This window comes from Podarcis gaigeae (genome assembly GCF_964106915.1).
Source record: "Podarcis gaigeae genome assembly, chromosome: 1".
NCBI lineage: Eukaryota > Metazoa > Chordata > Lepidosauria > Squamata > Lacertidae > Podarcis > Podarcis gaigeae.
The window spans coordinates 87,826,508-87,842,919 of NC_139678.1; the positions used below are offsets into that span (position 1 = coordinate 87,826,508).

General features: G+C 44.1%; 1 pseudogene across 1 annotated transcript; it reads left to right on the forward strand.

Moving 5' to 3' along the window:
• The first annotated feature begins 243 nt into the window (after nucleotides 1-243).
• On the forward strand, nucleotides 244-2,837 carry LOC310851714 (intraflagellar transport protein 22 homolog pseudogene; annotated as a pseudogene). The gene is made up of 2 exons: nucleotides 244-294; nucleotides 2,131-2,837. The product of its transcript is annotated as an intraflagellar transport protein 22 homolog pseudogene (transcript).
• Nucleotides 2,838-16,412: the final 13,575 nt, after the last annotated feature.

A 16,412-nucleotide genomic window follows, 5' to 3' on the forward strand; every position in this document is an offset into this window, starting at 1 on the left:
GAAAACAGATTATTTCCCCACAGATTGCAATGGATGAAAAGCAGTTTTTAAAGAAATGCAGTTCAAAAACATTGTCTATAGCATAGAATGCCATAACTAGATAGATCTACAGAATAGACATCTGTAGCATAACTAGTTTTAAATATGATCAATTAGAGCATAGCATAGCTATATAGTTATTACAGCCAAATCTCAGCATTCTCTTCCATACAGTTTTCTCAACATGCTATCATCCCTGTTAGCATGATTAACAAAACAAATCCAGAGTGTAGATCTGCAGTCAAAAGATTGGAGGTATGTAAAAAAGACGGTGCGTGGCTCAGTTCTGGGTTGCTCCTATATATATTTCAACCGAGTGTGTATCCTTATGCAGTCAAAATGGCACTATCCAAGCACAAGGAGACTTGGGAGAACCCCAAAGTTTGCAGTACAAAGAATATTTAGGGAGGAAAACCTAAAAGGGTGGCAACTCTAACACAACCTACTGAGCATGCTCAGTAGACACCGAATGCTGGCTGACTGCTGGGGCTAGTAGGGAACAAAAAAGCACATAGAGGAATGGAGTTTCCTGAAAGAGAGCATTGCTGGCTGCTTAGCTAGCTGGAACCCTGGACAGGAGTTCTCCACACTTCATCGTTTCCTTGTTTTTGCAAGTCCCGCTAGTTGACTTTTATAGGACAAACTACCATGTTGCAGTCTAGGGCAGTGTTGAAAGGAGGCAGAATGTGTTTCTCATAAACAGGTGCTACCCCAGGGGTGACCCTGAAGGCGTGCCTTTGTTGTTGTTGTTGTTTAGTCGTGTCTGACTCTTCGTGACCCCATGGACCAGAGCACACCAGGCACTACTGTCTTCCACTGCCTCCCGCAGTTTAGTCAAACTCATGTTAGTAGCTTTGAGGACACTATCCAACCATCTCGTCATCTGTTATCCCCTTCTCCTTGTGCCCTCCATCTTTCCCAACATCAGGGTCTTTTCCAGAGAGTCTTCTCTTCTCATGAGGTGGCCAAAGTATTGGAGTTTCAGCTTCAGGATCTGTCCTTCCAGTGTGCACTCAGGGCTAATTTCCTTCAGAATGGATAGGTTTGATCTTCTAGCAGTCCATGGGACTCTCAAGAGTCTCCTCCGGCACCATAATTCAAAAGCATCAATTCTTCGGCGATCAGCCTTCTTTATGGTCCAGCTCTCACTTCCATACATGAAGGCGTGCCTTTACTTTCTCCCAAATAAACTGCCACTCAGTCCTGTGTAAAGCAAAATGCTGCATTTGTGGAAGAGAGAAAATGTGCCCAGACTACATAACTCATAATACCGACATTTGGGGTCTCATGGCTGGGATCAGTGTCTGCCCCTAAAGGCCACTTGAGGGTTTTAATATGCTTCCAATGCCTTCTCACTCTCTCCTGCATATGAATGAGAGGAGTTCAAGAGGCACACTTACCTTCCAAGCAAAGTTTTTGGGTTGGGAGTGGATGGAAACTTAATTCCATTCATAGGAAACTGCCTTTAACCAGGTCAGAATATGAGTCCACCTGCTGGATGGCCTCTAGACCAGAACATTTTCCAATTCACTGTTACCTTGAAACTTTGGAACAGTGCAGCATTGATAGGTTTGGAAATGGAGAACTGTCCTGAAGCCTTGCTCAGACATTAGTGATGGAGTGAGGAAACTATGTGCGGGTGGAAAGTGGAACTGGGGAAAGCTCTGGAACATGGCCTCTCTCTAAATTGCTCCCGAGTAGATGAACCTGTTCAATGTTTATAGCACTTCTAAAAAGAACAGAATTACTGCAGAAAAGCTTCTCTCTCCCAGCTTGGTTGACAAAGGACAGGTGGATGCTCCTATTATTATTATTATTATTATTATTATTATTATTATACCACATTATACTCACAGGTCTCAGGACAGTTCACAAGATAAAATCAGAATATAAAACCACAAAGCACATACTCAAAATAAAAAACAACAACAACCCAATAACACCCCCCCCCCCCAAAAAAAGAGATGAGGATAATTTGTTATAGATTGTTGTTTACAGAGTGGGGGAATATCTACAGTTTTAAAATTAAAATATTACTTCAGAATGCACCCAACATCCCCATTCAGTCAAGTCTTATTTTATATATGAAAGAATCACAAACACCTCACACTGATTTATATTCCATTCTTCAACGTGTTTCCAGGGGATTGGAGCTGCCCTTTCAGCTGTTTGCTCAGGTTGGCTTTATATGTGAGGTCAAGGCTATGTGGCCTAGTCCAAGGGAAGGTGCCAAAGGTGAAGATCCTCTTTGTTGGCCCCAGTGAGGCTGGAAAGCCTGTCTTGGCAAACTCCTTGTCAGAGAGCACCGAAGGCATTGGTAGTTATCTCCCATCACATGCAGTAAGGACCCTAGAATACAAGAAGCCAGATTTCGGGGAAAATGGCAAAGGAGCAGGGTGTTGGATTGAACTGTGGGATTGTGGAGGGGATCAAAAATCCGAGACTTTCTGGCCAGTACTGATGAAAGATTCCCATGGGGTCACTATTGTTTTTAACCCAGGCTCGTCTGGCTGTGTGAAGGAAATTGAAATGTGGCACTCTTGTTTTATCCAGCAACAGCAGCTGCCGGAGAGCCAGTGCCTGCTCATTTCACATCATAAGCCAGGCAGCGCAATGAACCCGGGAGAATCTCACATTGCCTCCGCTGCTGAACTGGCTGCAGGCCGTCCACTCTGGCCTCAAAGAAGACCCTGAAGATTCCGGATGGAGTTTGTGAAGTCCCTCAGTGGCATTATCAAGTTGGGAAATGAGAACCAAGACAGAGAGATGCTGCTGATCACTTAAAAGCAGAATGAACGTTGCTGCAAAGAAAATAAAATAAATGCCCGTTTAAACACACACACACGTAGGTTTCCAGGGCAGCTCTCAACAAGTTTAAAATTTAAAAAAACAAAACAAAACATGAAAAACAAGAACATTAAAATTGCAAAACATAAGAGGCATATAAAAGCAGACAACAGAATTTGTAAAAAAAATCAAGCAGCATAAAACAGGTAAAGAAAGGGTTAATGACTTGAGCCCATCACCAATGTATCAGGTCTAACTGGAGCATATCAGTTTGGATGGCCAGAAGGTGGCAGTGCTTGCCTGTCCAATCTCCTTTCTCTTAAGATCTCCTTTCTATTAAGATGGCCTCATAGGAGTTTCCTCCCACACCCTTGTCTTTTTAGGATTACCACACAACTTTTAACAACTTGGCCTTCTGAGATACATTTTGAGTCTTTTTGTGTGTGGAAGCAATGTTCAAAAGACAGCTGCAAACCCCTTTTTCTGCCTGTGCTCCTTTCCATCCTTCATGGCTTCTCCTCCCAACCAAGCCCAGTGATTACTTTTCCTTTTGATGAAGCCAGTAGCCTCAGTGTGGGATCTACGCTGCCTAAGAACAGCACTGCTGAACCAGACCAAGGGTGCCCTCCACTTTAACTCCCATCCCTGAGTCAGCATGGCCAATGCCCTTTGGAGATGTACTCCAAAGGGACCGCATTGGCTATCACTAGTTCAGCATCCTTTTTCAGAAAAGCCCCATCTGGCCCAGTGATGAGTCTGTGGCATCCATGGATCATGCTCTACTTGTCACCCTTCCCAGAAAATGCATTTTGTCCATTTTGTCTGCATTTCTTACCTGGGTGCCGATTTTGCTCTTCTCTTGAGCACCGTCTCATTGGCACACTGAGCAGTCACCTTTTCTTGAGCTGTTTCCCCCATGCAATCCTCATTGATCACAGTTGTCATTTGAGCTGCAGTGGCAAGCTTCATGATGCCTTCCAATGACTGGATGTGCTCAAAAACGAAGTCATCCAGGCGCATGGGTAGGGTTAGATGTTTAAAGTGTGCATGTTTCAAGTCCTTGAAATAAGCCTTACTGGAAGTGCTGCTGGCTGTAACACCACCATATCCATAGAATGGAACCATCACAGCTGTCCACAGTGGAATCAAATGGGAAATTTTAAGTATGTCTCTTACTAGGTCTGGAAGCATTTGCCAGTTAGGCCTAGTTCCAGGAACAACACTGGTGGTAACAGTATGCCTTATTTCCTCCACCATGAGTGTGAAAGCATTACCATTGCACTTTTCTATGGGACCAGCAGGAGGACATACTTCACTCCATTCTTCTTCCCTTGCATCTCCTGGAGGACAAAAACCTTTGATCCTTTGTAGAAGGATGTGTTTGCTTAGCTCACAATTTGTTGGCTGGCCTGTATCCTTGCCCTCTCCCTCAGTTTGACTCACGGCAACAGTGATGATGTGTCTCAGCAGAGACTTCACATCTTTTATATCCTGTGCTTGCGCCACCAGACCCAGAGACTTTAAGTAGAATTCACGAATTTGGGGATGCTGTCCCCGCAGACTAGGCCAACTTGCCACCAGGTCCATCATGTGCCCTACATCATTCCTGATGTAGCTATAGGGCAAATTCTTCAATCCCTGGTTGTCATTCAAAATCTTTGCACACTCATCCAGGTAGTCTGACAGCGATGGAAATGGTGTGAATGCCTGAATGCATGCCGACATGAGAGTTTGAGATGTGCTCACAACAACCTCCTTAGGCTTCTCTGCACCATCTCGGAGCCACATTTTCAACCAATATTGGACGGTCTCTGCATCATGTTGTTCAGACACCATGCTGCACACCGGATAGATTTTTTGGGCCTCCAGGTTTTGAACAACAGCACTATACAGAAGTATGTGACCAGATTTTTCACACTTTCCACCCCTATCAACCATTTGGACCAATCCTCCTGTTGCACCAATGCTCAGACTTGGAAGCCTGGCAGTGTTCATGTACCGATGGTAAACCTGGAGCTGTGCTGAGCTGTGATATCTTACAAACAGGTAATCATAGGACACCTGCCGGATAATACCCTCATAAGGTGGTATGTTCATTACAAGTGCAACAGCAAGGATGGGATCTTCATGCAAGCGAGTTCCCTTCAGAGCATTGCACTTTGCCACACTCGAGAGATTTGTCAAAGGGAGATAACTAGCTCCAAGATCACCAAATGTCATAGTGGCATCTGCAGATAGCTTTCTTTTCAGATCTGGTGGGTGAGAATCACTGAAGCGGCCCTTGTAAGAGCATTGCATTATTACTGGTGCTTCTGCTGGCAGTGCTTCTGTAACGCGTCCTACGAACTGTGACTTGCAAAATGTGCATTCTCCTTCCACTTTCAAATACTGCTGTGCCCGGTCTGACCTAGAGACCTTTCCTTCCCTGTATCTTATTTTACAGGGCCATTTCAAATGAGGCTGCACACGAAAGTTTAGCTTGTGCATCCATACATGAGGTTTCGGCACATTTAAGGTGCAAATCTCAGCCCATTCCTCTTTAGAAAATATGATTGTGAATTCCTTTCTCTCTAGAGTTTCATCCACATTTGTTTGTTTGCTCCAAAAGTATTCATCCTCTTTACTTTCTTCAAGGTTTCCCTCTGTTTTGTAGTCTTTGGACTCAGCAGAGGATAAAGTTGGTGAACGCTCATGATTTACCCTGTCAGAATCTGCAGGTTCTGTACAAATTCCCAATGCGCTGTGGAACTCATAGCGATTACCAATCACAGTCAAATAAAGGTTGCAGGGAGAAATGTTGATTTTCTTCTTTGCAAGTTTGTCACTAAGTCTTCTCCAAACAATGTGTTTTTTCCCAGAAATCTTTCCATTTTGCACTATTGCTTCCCGTTCTTCAATGAGTAAAGGCCTAACCTCAGAAACAGGAAATGTGCATGGTCTCGGCATTGTTTCATGTACTATGTGAAATATATGAGAAGCATAGCATTAATTTATTTCATAAAATTTATACACTGCTTGACTGTAAAAACAAAAACAAAAAACCACCTCAAAGCAGTTTACAAAAGATAAAACAGTAAAATCAAGGGGGGAGGGAATCAAACCTCTACTTCCAAACATACAAAAAAATAATAATACTAAAGCATATTAAAATTCCCTCAACTTTCTGAGCATCTGGGTAGACTTGCCTAAACAAGAATTTTTAAGCAGGCACCAAAAAGTGTATGGAGGATGAATGGCCATCTGTCATGTATGATCTAGTTGAGATTCCTGAGTTGCAAGGGGTTGGACTAGATGATCCTCAGGATCCCTTACAACTTTACAATTCTATGATTCTATGAAGGCACCTACTTGATCCCATTAGGCAAGGAGTTCCAAAATGTAGGCCCTGCCAAGCTAAATGATGCAGGATTCCAATTCCAATCTAACTTTCCTTTCACATTGCAGTACAGACTACTGGTGTGATTGAAATTTAAAATAGCATAACATTATTAAAGATTCTGATGTGAGAAAACATAATTAGAAAACACAACAGAAGTGCAAGCTTTACCATCAATAAAACTAACTGAAGAAACGCCACGTGTGAACGCAGCCATAGCCAACTCAACTTCCTGTCCATTTAGCTACAGATCTTAAAGTCATAAACATCAGGAATACAAAAGCATAGCTTCAAAAAAAATCTCGGGATGGTACAGGACTCCAGTTAGACTAAAAAGAATAACAGCAATGTGTTTGCTTATAATTGTTTGTTGTAAAATCTGCTGTTATTATTTGAAACACACATACACACACAAAATATACACACATATTTACACACATATTACACACTCACAATACATATGAAGTAGGCTCTGGCTGACAAAAGTTTATGACATACTAAAAACAGTTCTTAAAGTCCCACAGACTATTTGTTGTTGTTTATTGATGGTGAATGAGAGGCAACCCCACCCCCACAACTGTTTCAAAGTGCTTATTGCCCCTGCAAAATATTCTGAAGATTTTATCTATGTTTAATATTATAGAGGTGCTTGACATACCTGTTTCAGTCTTCCTTTCAGCTTGGCAGTCTGTTGCTCCCAGGAAATTGGGTGGAGCGAGGGTTCATGACTAAGCTTTGTGAAAGCTTCAGGCCTCTCTGCAATTTATATGAGTACTCTTGGGTGGGGTTTTGTTTTGGGCAATACCTGTGACTCTTGGTTTGAGTATCTGTTCTTCAGTTTGTAGGACGGAGCAAAACGCAAAGATCATGGTGCAAAACAGTTCAAAATTTTGGCACTGGAAGGTCAATGTCACAGTTAATGAAGTTCACATTGAGGTCAAGGCAAACAACTGTATTCTACCAGTGAATCTGAAGAAGTGTGCATGCACACGGAAGCTTATACCAAGAACAAACTTAGTTGGTCTCTAAGGTGCCACTGGACAATTTTATTATTATTATTATTATTATTTATTTATTTATTTTTTATTTTACCATTGTTAGACTAGTCTCACCCACACCAGCTATTTTTATTCACAGCCTCTGGACAAAGGAGGCTGCATTTAACAATGTTGGCTAATGGTCACTGATAGGTCTGCTATTCATGAATTTCTGTAATCCCCTATTAAAGGCATCTAAGTCAATGGCCACCACAATGATCTTGTGCTGACCAGCTCCAGTCAAAAGGGAGACAATCCTCCAAGGAATGCCAGTTCCAATCTTGCAAAGACATCAACCCCACCCCCCACCCCCTGAAATATTTCAGTGAAAACTGTGTAACGCCCATAGCAATCTCTATTCTTTGAGTTTTTCTCAGTTCCTCATCATTCTAAATCAGTGGCTATAGTATTACTGTAATGTGATCATTGCTGTCCCCATGCCATTGACCGTCTTTGGCAAATGTTTCATTTACATTTTTACTTTACACATGACACCATACATCCCACCGTTTTGTTTTGTTTTTCCTTGCTGAAATTATTTGTATCCCAACTTCCAGGCCCTTCCAGGGGAGGAAGGTTCAAAAAGGCCACTTGTGCCATTGCTATACAAAGCTAGCAAAGAGGTGCCACAATTTATTTTATTTCATTCAGTCTTTTATTACATGTATATACCAACTTTCCCCCAAAGAGCTGAAGGCAACTACCGTATTTTTCGCTCTATAACACGCACCCAACCATAACATGCACGTAGTTTTTAGAGGAGAAAAATCCGTAGGCATGCCACCCGTAGGCATTTCCTCCATATCACGCACAGACATTTCCCCTTACTTTCTAGGAGGAAAAAAGTGAGTGTTATGGTGCAAAAAATATGGTACATGATTCTCCTCTCCTCCATTTTATCTTCACAACTACTTGGTGAGGGAAGTTAGGCTGAGAGGCAGTGACCAGCCCAAGGTAACCCAGCGAGCTTCATGGCTGAGTGGGGATTTGAAGCCTGGTCTCCCAGGGCCTAGTCCAACACCCACATCTACTGTTTTTGCTGAAACAGACTAAAGACTCAAAGTCTTAAAGGCTAACAAATGTATTATGGCATCAGCTTTTGTGGACTTGAGTCTTGTGTCTGATGCAGTGGATTTGAGCCCGTGGACAATGTCATAAGAAATCTGTTCATATTTTAAAGCATTGCAAGTCTGTTTCTGAGGAGAGAGAGGGAACAATTGAAAATGTATGGAAATCTGGTCAGCAGCTATTTCTTCAGCAGGGGGTTTATCTGCGCAATCCTGGATCTGCACCCTGACTCACTCCTGCATTAGCTGAGACACCAGCAAATGTGAGCAGGCAACTGATGCGCATAAGAAGAGGAGGTCTCTGACAAAGCCTCAGCTGCTTTATAAGAATGAAGAACAAGAGGTTAGCCAACATGGCTCCCCTCTTCAGAGGTTGTTTGACGTCAGTTCCAGCCAGCATGGCCAATGATCAGGGAAGATGAAAGTGGTACCCCAACAACATCTATGCAGGGCCTGCATGTTAGTTAGTGGGGGACAAAGTAAAAAGGTAAAAAGGTAAAGGACCCCTGGATGAGTAAGTCCAGTCAAAGGCGACTATGGGGTGTGGCACTCATCTCACTTTCAGGCCGAGGGAGCCGGCGTTTGTCCACAGACAGCTTTCTGGGTCATGTGGCCAGCATGACTAAACTGCTACTGGAGGAACAGGACACTGTGACAGAAACCAGAGTGCACAGAAATGCCGTTTACCTTCCCATCGCAAAAGTACCTATTTATCTACTTGCACTGGCATGCTTTCGAACTGCTAGGTTGGCGGGAGATGGAACAGAGCAGCGGGAGCTCACCCTGTTGCGGGGATTCAAACCGCCAACCTTCTGATCAGCAAGCCCAAGAGGCTTGGTGTTTTAGACCACAGTGCCACCCGCGTCCCAAGGCAGTTGAGATGCATATCAAATCATTACTTAGTGTTATGGCCTATGTTGGGGCTGGACCAAATACTTCAGCTGCCAGTTGCCTACAAAAGACAACAACTTGTATGTATACTGTTGTGTGGACAAGGCTGGCATAGTCAGGACTGACATCAGACGCTGGCCTCATTTGAAATCGGCCAAGGCACACAGGCAACCTTTGAGCCCCTGATTCTGCTGCTCACTCACACTCTTTGTTGTGATGGATCTTGCCCCACCACAGAAGGTTATGCTAGGTGACCTTTGAAGTCATCACCAAACTACTGTTCTATGATTCTATGATATCAAGGCAGTTTCTTTGATTTTGTGCCCAAATGAGGTTGAGGGATGATGGAGCCTCTTAACTAATTGCTTCATATGTGGAATGTGCCTGCCTTGCCTTCTCTGGCTGCTTGTCGGAGGCATTGTTTTGGACTGAATAGCTCCGCTAGAAAAGCCAGTGTTTTCCTAAGGCCATGACTTAAATCTAATGGGGCAGGGAGGGGAGGAGGTGAGAGCATTGTGTAGACTCCCTTTATTATATGTACACAGAGACCCTTGTTCCTTCCTATGCCCGCCACATGCTGGGAACAGCTGACCCCCACCCTGATCCGTCCCCCGGAATTAGAAGATGGAGAAGCTATTTATTAGGGGACCTTTTATCATTTGGCAAGGCTGAGCGGGACAGGCTAACAGGGAGCCAAAGGTTTTGTTTGTGTTTTGGTAAGGAGAGGAGGGAGGAGGCCTCAAAAGTCAGCTTAAATATGAGCTCAAGTCCATGGGGCATGGCTGGAATCCCAAAGTAGCATTATGCACTGGAAATGCACTGCCTTACCGCCCTGAGACCTTATGATGAAGGGCAGTATACAAATCTTATTAAAAATAAAAATAAATAACTAATAACATTGGTATCCTAAGTTTAGCAGATATAGCACAGTAGCTGAGAGTGTGGACACAGAGCACAGCAAGGTCACATCCACACCACAGAGTTAAAACACATTTCTACCACTTTAACAGTCATTTCTTCCCCCAATGATTCCTGGGAATTGTAGTTTACCCCCCTCACAGAGTTTCAGTTCCTGGCATCCTTAACAAAATACACTTCCCAGGATATGAGAATAAATGTCAGAAGAGGTGTGGTAGCAGAGGAACATAGATACATACATGTTGGTCAGGTTTGAGGATATAACACCAATTGTTGGCTCGACTGCACAGGCTGCCAATGAGCTCCCAGGCCGAATTCGAAGTGCTGGTTTTCACCTATAAAGCCTTAAATAAGCTTAGGACCACAATACTTCAAGGATGCCTCTCTCTATGTGAACCAAATTGGCCCCGGCAATCAACATCTGAGGCCCTTCTTCATGTGCTTCATCCGTGTGAGGTCCGGAGGGTGGCAACACAAGAATGGGCCTTTTCTGTGGTGGCTCCCTGCTTCTGGAATGCTCTCCCCAGGGAGGCTTGCCTAGCACCGTCATTACATATCAGATTTTTAAAAATGCTTTTTATTGGAGGTTCTTCATTACATATCATCAAGTGCGAGGCAAAAACTGTCCTCTCCTCCCAGATCTTTGGCTAATTAAATCTTTTAAACTGGGACATGGGGGGTAGGGGGGAAGGTGTAATTATTTTTGTTTGTTATTGTGTTATGTATTTTTGTGTTTTTACATTGTAAACCATCCTGTGCTCCTCGGATGTTGATGATGATGATTATAAAATGGTCATATCCAAAACAAGGATCCTCAGCTACATAATTACAAGGTATATGATCCCACAGAACCCATTTACCATTCTATTGCATTGCTTGGAGAAAGAAAATATTGCAAGAGTACAATGTGAAATTAGCAGGCCCTTTGTTAACAGCACCCAAGTTTCAACGGGTTCCACAATGGAAATGTCCGCAGGTACCACCTTCTAAGCAGTAGTTGACAAAGCATGGGAACTGGTTGCTGTTGGCATCCATCTGTCTCGAGAGACAATGAAGGAAGCCTCCAGGGGTGAAGTCATACCATGGCCATAAAGGTAAAGGGACCCCTGACCATTAGGTCCAGTCATGGCCAACTCTGGGGTTGCGGCACTCATCTCGCTTTATTGGCCAAGGGAGCCGGCGTACAGCTTCCGGGTCATGTGGCCAGCATGACTAAGCCACTTCTGGCAAACCAGAGCAGCACATGGAAATGCCGTTTACCTTCCCGCCAGAGCGGTACCTATTTATCTACTTGCACTTTGATGTGGTTTCAAACTGCTAGGTTGGCAGGAGCAGGGACCGAACAACGGAAGCTCACCATGTCACGGGGATTCGAACCGCCAACCTTCTGATTGGCAAGTCCTAGGCTCTGTGGTTTAACCCACAGTGTCACCCGCGGTCATGGCAGCACCTAAATGACCTTCCCAGAGCACAAGCCTTGGCAGAGTGTATGGAGGTCCTGCGCTTCTCTCCATATCATGGGTAGAAACTGCCTACTTGACCATTAAACCCACTATTGGTCTCATCTGCTCCACTGGATGTAATTAATTAGATACTGTAGGTAAGACAGATAAAGGAAAGGAGTACGACAAGGCTGTATATCGTCTCCCACCTTATTTAACTTATATGCAGAATTCATCATACGAAAGGCTGGACTGGATGAATCTCAAGATGGAATAAAGATTGCCGGAAGAAATATCAACAACCTCAGATATGCAGATGACACAACCTTGATGGCAGAAAGTGAGGAGAACCTTTTAATGAGGGTGAAAGAGGAGAGCGGAGTGCAAAATATGGTCTGAACCTTAACATCAAAAAAACGAAGATCATGGCCACTGGTCCCTCCTGGCAAATAGAAGGGGAAGAAATGGAGGCAGTGAGAGATTTTACTTTCTTGGGTTCCATGATCACTTCAGATGGTGACAGCAGTAATGAAATTAAAAGATACCTGCTTCTTGGGAGAAAAGCGATGACAAACCTAGACAGCATCTTAAAAAGCAGAGACATTACCTTGACGACAAAGGTCCATATAGTTAAAGCTATGGTTTTCCCAGTAGTGATGTATGGAAGTGAGAGCTGGACCATAAAGAAGGCTGTTCGCTGAAGAATTGATGCTTTTGAATCATGGTGCTGGAGGAGACTCTTGAGAGTCCCATGGACTGCAAGAAGATCAAACCTATCCATTCTTAAGGAAATCAGCCCTGAGTGCTTACTGGATGGACAGATCGTGAAGCTGAGGCTCCAATACTTTGGCCACCTCATGGGAAGAGAAGACTCCCTGGAAAAGAACCTGATGTTGGGAAAGATGGAGGGCACAAGGAGAAGGGGACGACAGAGGACGAGATGGTTGGACAGTGTTCTCAAAGCTACCAACATGAGTTTGACCAAACTGCAGGAGGCTGTGGAAGACAGGAGTGCCTGGCATGCTCTGGTCCATGGGGTCACGAAGAGTCAGATACGACTAAACAACAACAACAACAAAAAGATAGATATACTAGATTGACACATGATGGGGAGTATATATGGACTCCATCCATGTTTTTGTGTTGTGTGCAATTTGACTCTTTTATCTGTTTACAACATGGGACAAGGGAGAGAAAATATCTAAGAATGCCACCTGAGAATGGGAGCAATGAGGAAAAGATTGTGCTATGGGTGAAGTTTCATTCTTTACACTTGAGCAACCTATCCTGTGCAAAGAGAGGCTTGTTTTAAAGGTTTGGGAATGAGGAAGCTTTTACACCAGGGAGGAAAAAAACTGTTGTTGCTGTTGCTTTTTTGGGGGGGAAAGTACTTTTATTGAGAACAAATTGTTATTTATGAGCTATCTCAGCCATTACTTTTTCATTCCATCCTATTTTCTTTGGGATTCAGATGCTATTTTTGTGGATATTTCTTTTATTTAATTTTCCCTGGGTTGTCAAACTTGCACACCCAAACAGATGGCATTTCCAAAAAAGAAAAGAAGCCCTTGATCTTTTATTAGAAAGTGCTTGGAAAGCAAGTTGCATGAAGCGAACCACAGTGCTTTCAGGAGGATCCAGTGGGTCAAAAGTTAGAGATGTGCCCTTGAGGCTTAAATCAAAGGCAGAGTTGACAGGAAGCCAATCTTACCTTCCCCCCACCCCTACCCCCAGGACACTGCTGTCACCACAGGTCAGGGGAAAAGCTGACCCTTCTCAATTGTGTTCCACATTGCAGTCAATTCAAACAGCCTTTAGATGCCTATCTCCACCCCAACCTCAACATCACCCCCAGCCACATTTCTTGGTCCAAATTACACCACTAGAAAGATGTAGGAAGCTGTGATTTGGTGATGACATGCATCTGCATTTTCAGAGGGGTGTAACTGTTCAAGAACGATAGCGCCAAAGGCTCATCCGAGAGCCAATGTGGTGTAATGGTTAGAGTGTTGGACTAGGACCTGGGAGACCAGGGTTCAAATTTCCATTCAGCCATGAAGCTCACTGGGTGACATTGGGCCAGTCACTGTCTCTTAGCCCACCCTACTTCACAGGGTTATTGTGAGCGGGGGGAATGAGGAGGGGCAAACAATGTGTGTCGCCACCTTGAGGTCCTTGGAGGAAAGGTGGTATAGAAATCTAATACATACAATTCATATATACATCTCATCCTGCACCCTGCTTCTTCAGGGTGACCAATGAGGTGTCAGCATCTGAGGCCCTTCTCTGTGTGCCTCTGTGAGAGGTCTGGAGGGCGGCAATATGAGAACGGGCCTTTTCTGTGATGGCTCCCCACTTGTGGCATGCTCTGGCCAGGAAGGCTCACCCTTGTAATATATCTTTAGAAGCCAGACAAAAAAAACTCCTCTTCTCCCAGGTCTTTGGCTAATTAAACCTTCTAAACTGAGGGGTATTGTTTTCCTTTATTATTATTATGGCATGTATTTTTGGGTTTTTATATTGTAAACTGCCCTGTGATATTCAGATGAAAGGTGGTATAGCGAAATAATGACAACCACAGTGATGATGCCTTTGAAAGAAAGCCAGCAAGGCAGGTCATGAAGACAATAGCTGATACTGCTCCCCTACAACTGGCTGATTGGAAGGTCGGCGGTTTGAATCCCTACAACGGGGTAGCTCCCATTGTTCTGTCCCAGTTCCTTCCTACCTAGCAGTTCAAAAGCACACCAAGGCAAGTAGATAAATGGGTACCACTGCAGCAGGAAGGTAAACAGGTAAACTGGCTTCCGTCATGGTGTCCCGTTGGCAAGAAGTGATTTAGTCATGCTGACCTCATGATTCGGAAAGCTGTCTGTGGATGAACACTGGCTCCCTCAGCCTGAAGCGAGATGAGCGCCGCACCCCATAGTCACCTTTGACTGGACTTAACCATCCAGGGGTCCTTTACCATATACCTTACAACTGGCATTCAGTAGCATGCTGCCTCCATCTAAACCAGGGGAAGGGATCTCAGGCCTGAGGGGTAAGGCATTAAAAAACCACAAGACTCTACAGAAATTACATTAAAATAAAAGTCAGTGCTAATAAAAACCATAAACAATAAAGCAACAGCATGACCAATACAACACTCCAACTGATAGCCTTTCTAAATGTGCTGGTTTTTAAAAGCCTTTTAAATTACGCCAGCTCTGAGGGCCAACCACACATCCTTGGGGAAGTTCCATCACCTCAAGGCTACTACAGAGAAGGCTCTTTCTAGCCCCTGCCCATCTTCCAGGTGGGTCACTGAGCAGGGCCTCTGAAGGCAGGCATAGGATCATGTGAGTGCAGCTGTTAAACCCATCAGCCTCTAAGCTGCCAGCTTTCCAGAAGCTGCTGTGAGTAGTAATCCCAAACATCTGGAGGGCACCAGGTTAGGGAAAGCTGGATTAAGACACTAAAGGTTTAAAAAGAAAACAGCACTTTGAATTGGATCCAAATATGTGCTGATAATCAGACATGACAGCACTATAAAATCATAGAACTGTAGAGTTGGCAGGGACCATAAGGGTCATCTAAGCCAAAGCCCTGCAATATAAAAATCTTGTTGCCTGACATGGGGCTCAAACCCATGACCCCAGGATTAAGAGTTGCCAACTCTATCAACTGAGCTACCCCACAGGAATGGTTGAATGTTACACGGGAGAAGCCCATAACTTGACAAGAAGTGTGATGTAGTAGATAGAGTGTCAGACTAGGAACTAGGGAGAGCAGGGTTCAAATCCCCACTCAACCATGAAGCTCACTGGGTGACTTTCGGCCAGTCACTGTCTCTCAGTCTAACCTACCTCACAGGCTTGTTGTGGGGATTGAACGATGGAGGGAACCATATATGTCACCTTCAGCTTTTTGGAGAAAAAGGTGGGATGGAAATGCAATCAATCAATTTCATATCTAATTCTGCTCTATGGGGCATTAAGAGAATAACACACATCCAAGTTCTCCTAAATTATATCTCTCCCCACCCCCCTTAAAAACAACAACACAATAAGGTAAGGACATCCCAGTCCTTGGCGTCTCTTTTTTGCTTTGCCCATTTATTTTGCATAGTGCTTCATTGACAAAACAGAGCTGTAAAATAATCAATGGTAGATGTCTGTGGGAAAGTGCTGCTTTGAAAGAGAATACTTTTTAACAGACAATTGCAAGACCTCATGCCTCTGGGAGGAGGTGCAATCGCAGTCCTCCCTCCTTTTTGAACAAAAGCAGAACTCCTCTCCCCGCCTGAACAAGCCTACATCTGTTTGGCAATGCCACATTTTCTGGGGTAAAATAAAACCCTGACAACAAACAGCTCGACTTATATATGGAGGGTAACTGCTTAGGAACAGAGCCCTGCTTGTTAAAGCTTAAATCTGTCAGAAACCTGCCATTCTCCCCACCACCACCCCTTGGGAGTAATTGCAGCCTGCCGCTCACATGAACTGCATCCTACTTTCTACACATCCCAGGGAGAAAGAAACTCGGAACAGCTGTAATCCCCCCCCCCCCCAACAAACCAGGAATGACTGTGCTTTAGAAACAGGGGCTCCTTTCCATTTTGCGTATCTGCAGAGAAGCAACACATATGTCATCTGAATCTGTCTAATTTGCTTCCACTATTATGGTTTCAGCTGGAAACAAAGAACCTCAAATGAATAAGAGCAGCAGACAATGGCTCAGGCAAGCATCGAGAGCCTCTGAACAAAGATCGCCCTTCCTTCCCACCACAGAACGATATTCAATTGCAAAAAGAAAGAAAAGTGACGTTAACTCCTGAGCTAAGGCACAAAGTCAGAACAATGGATAGACCCTA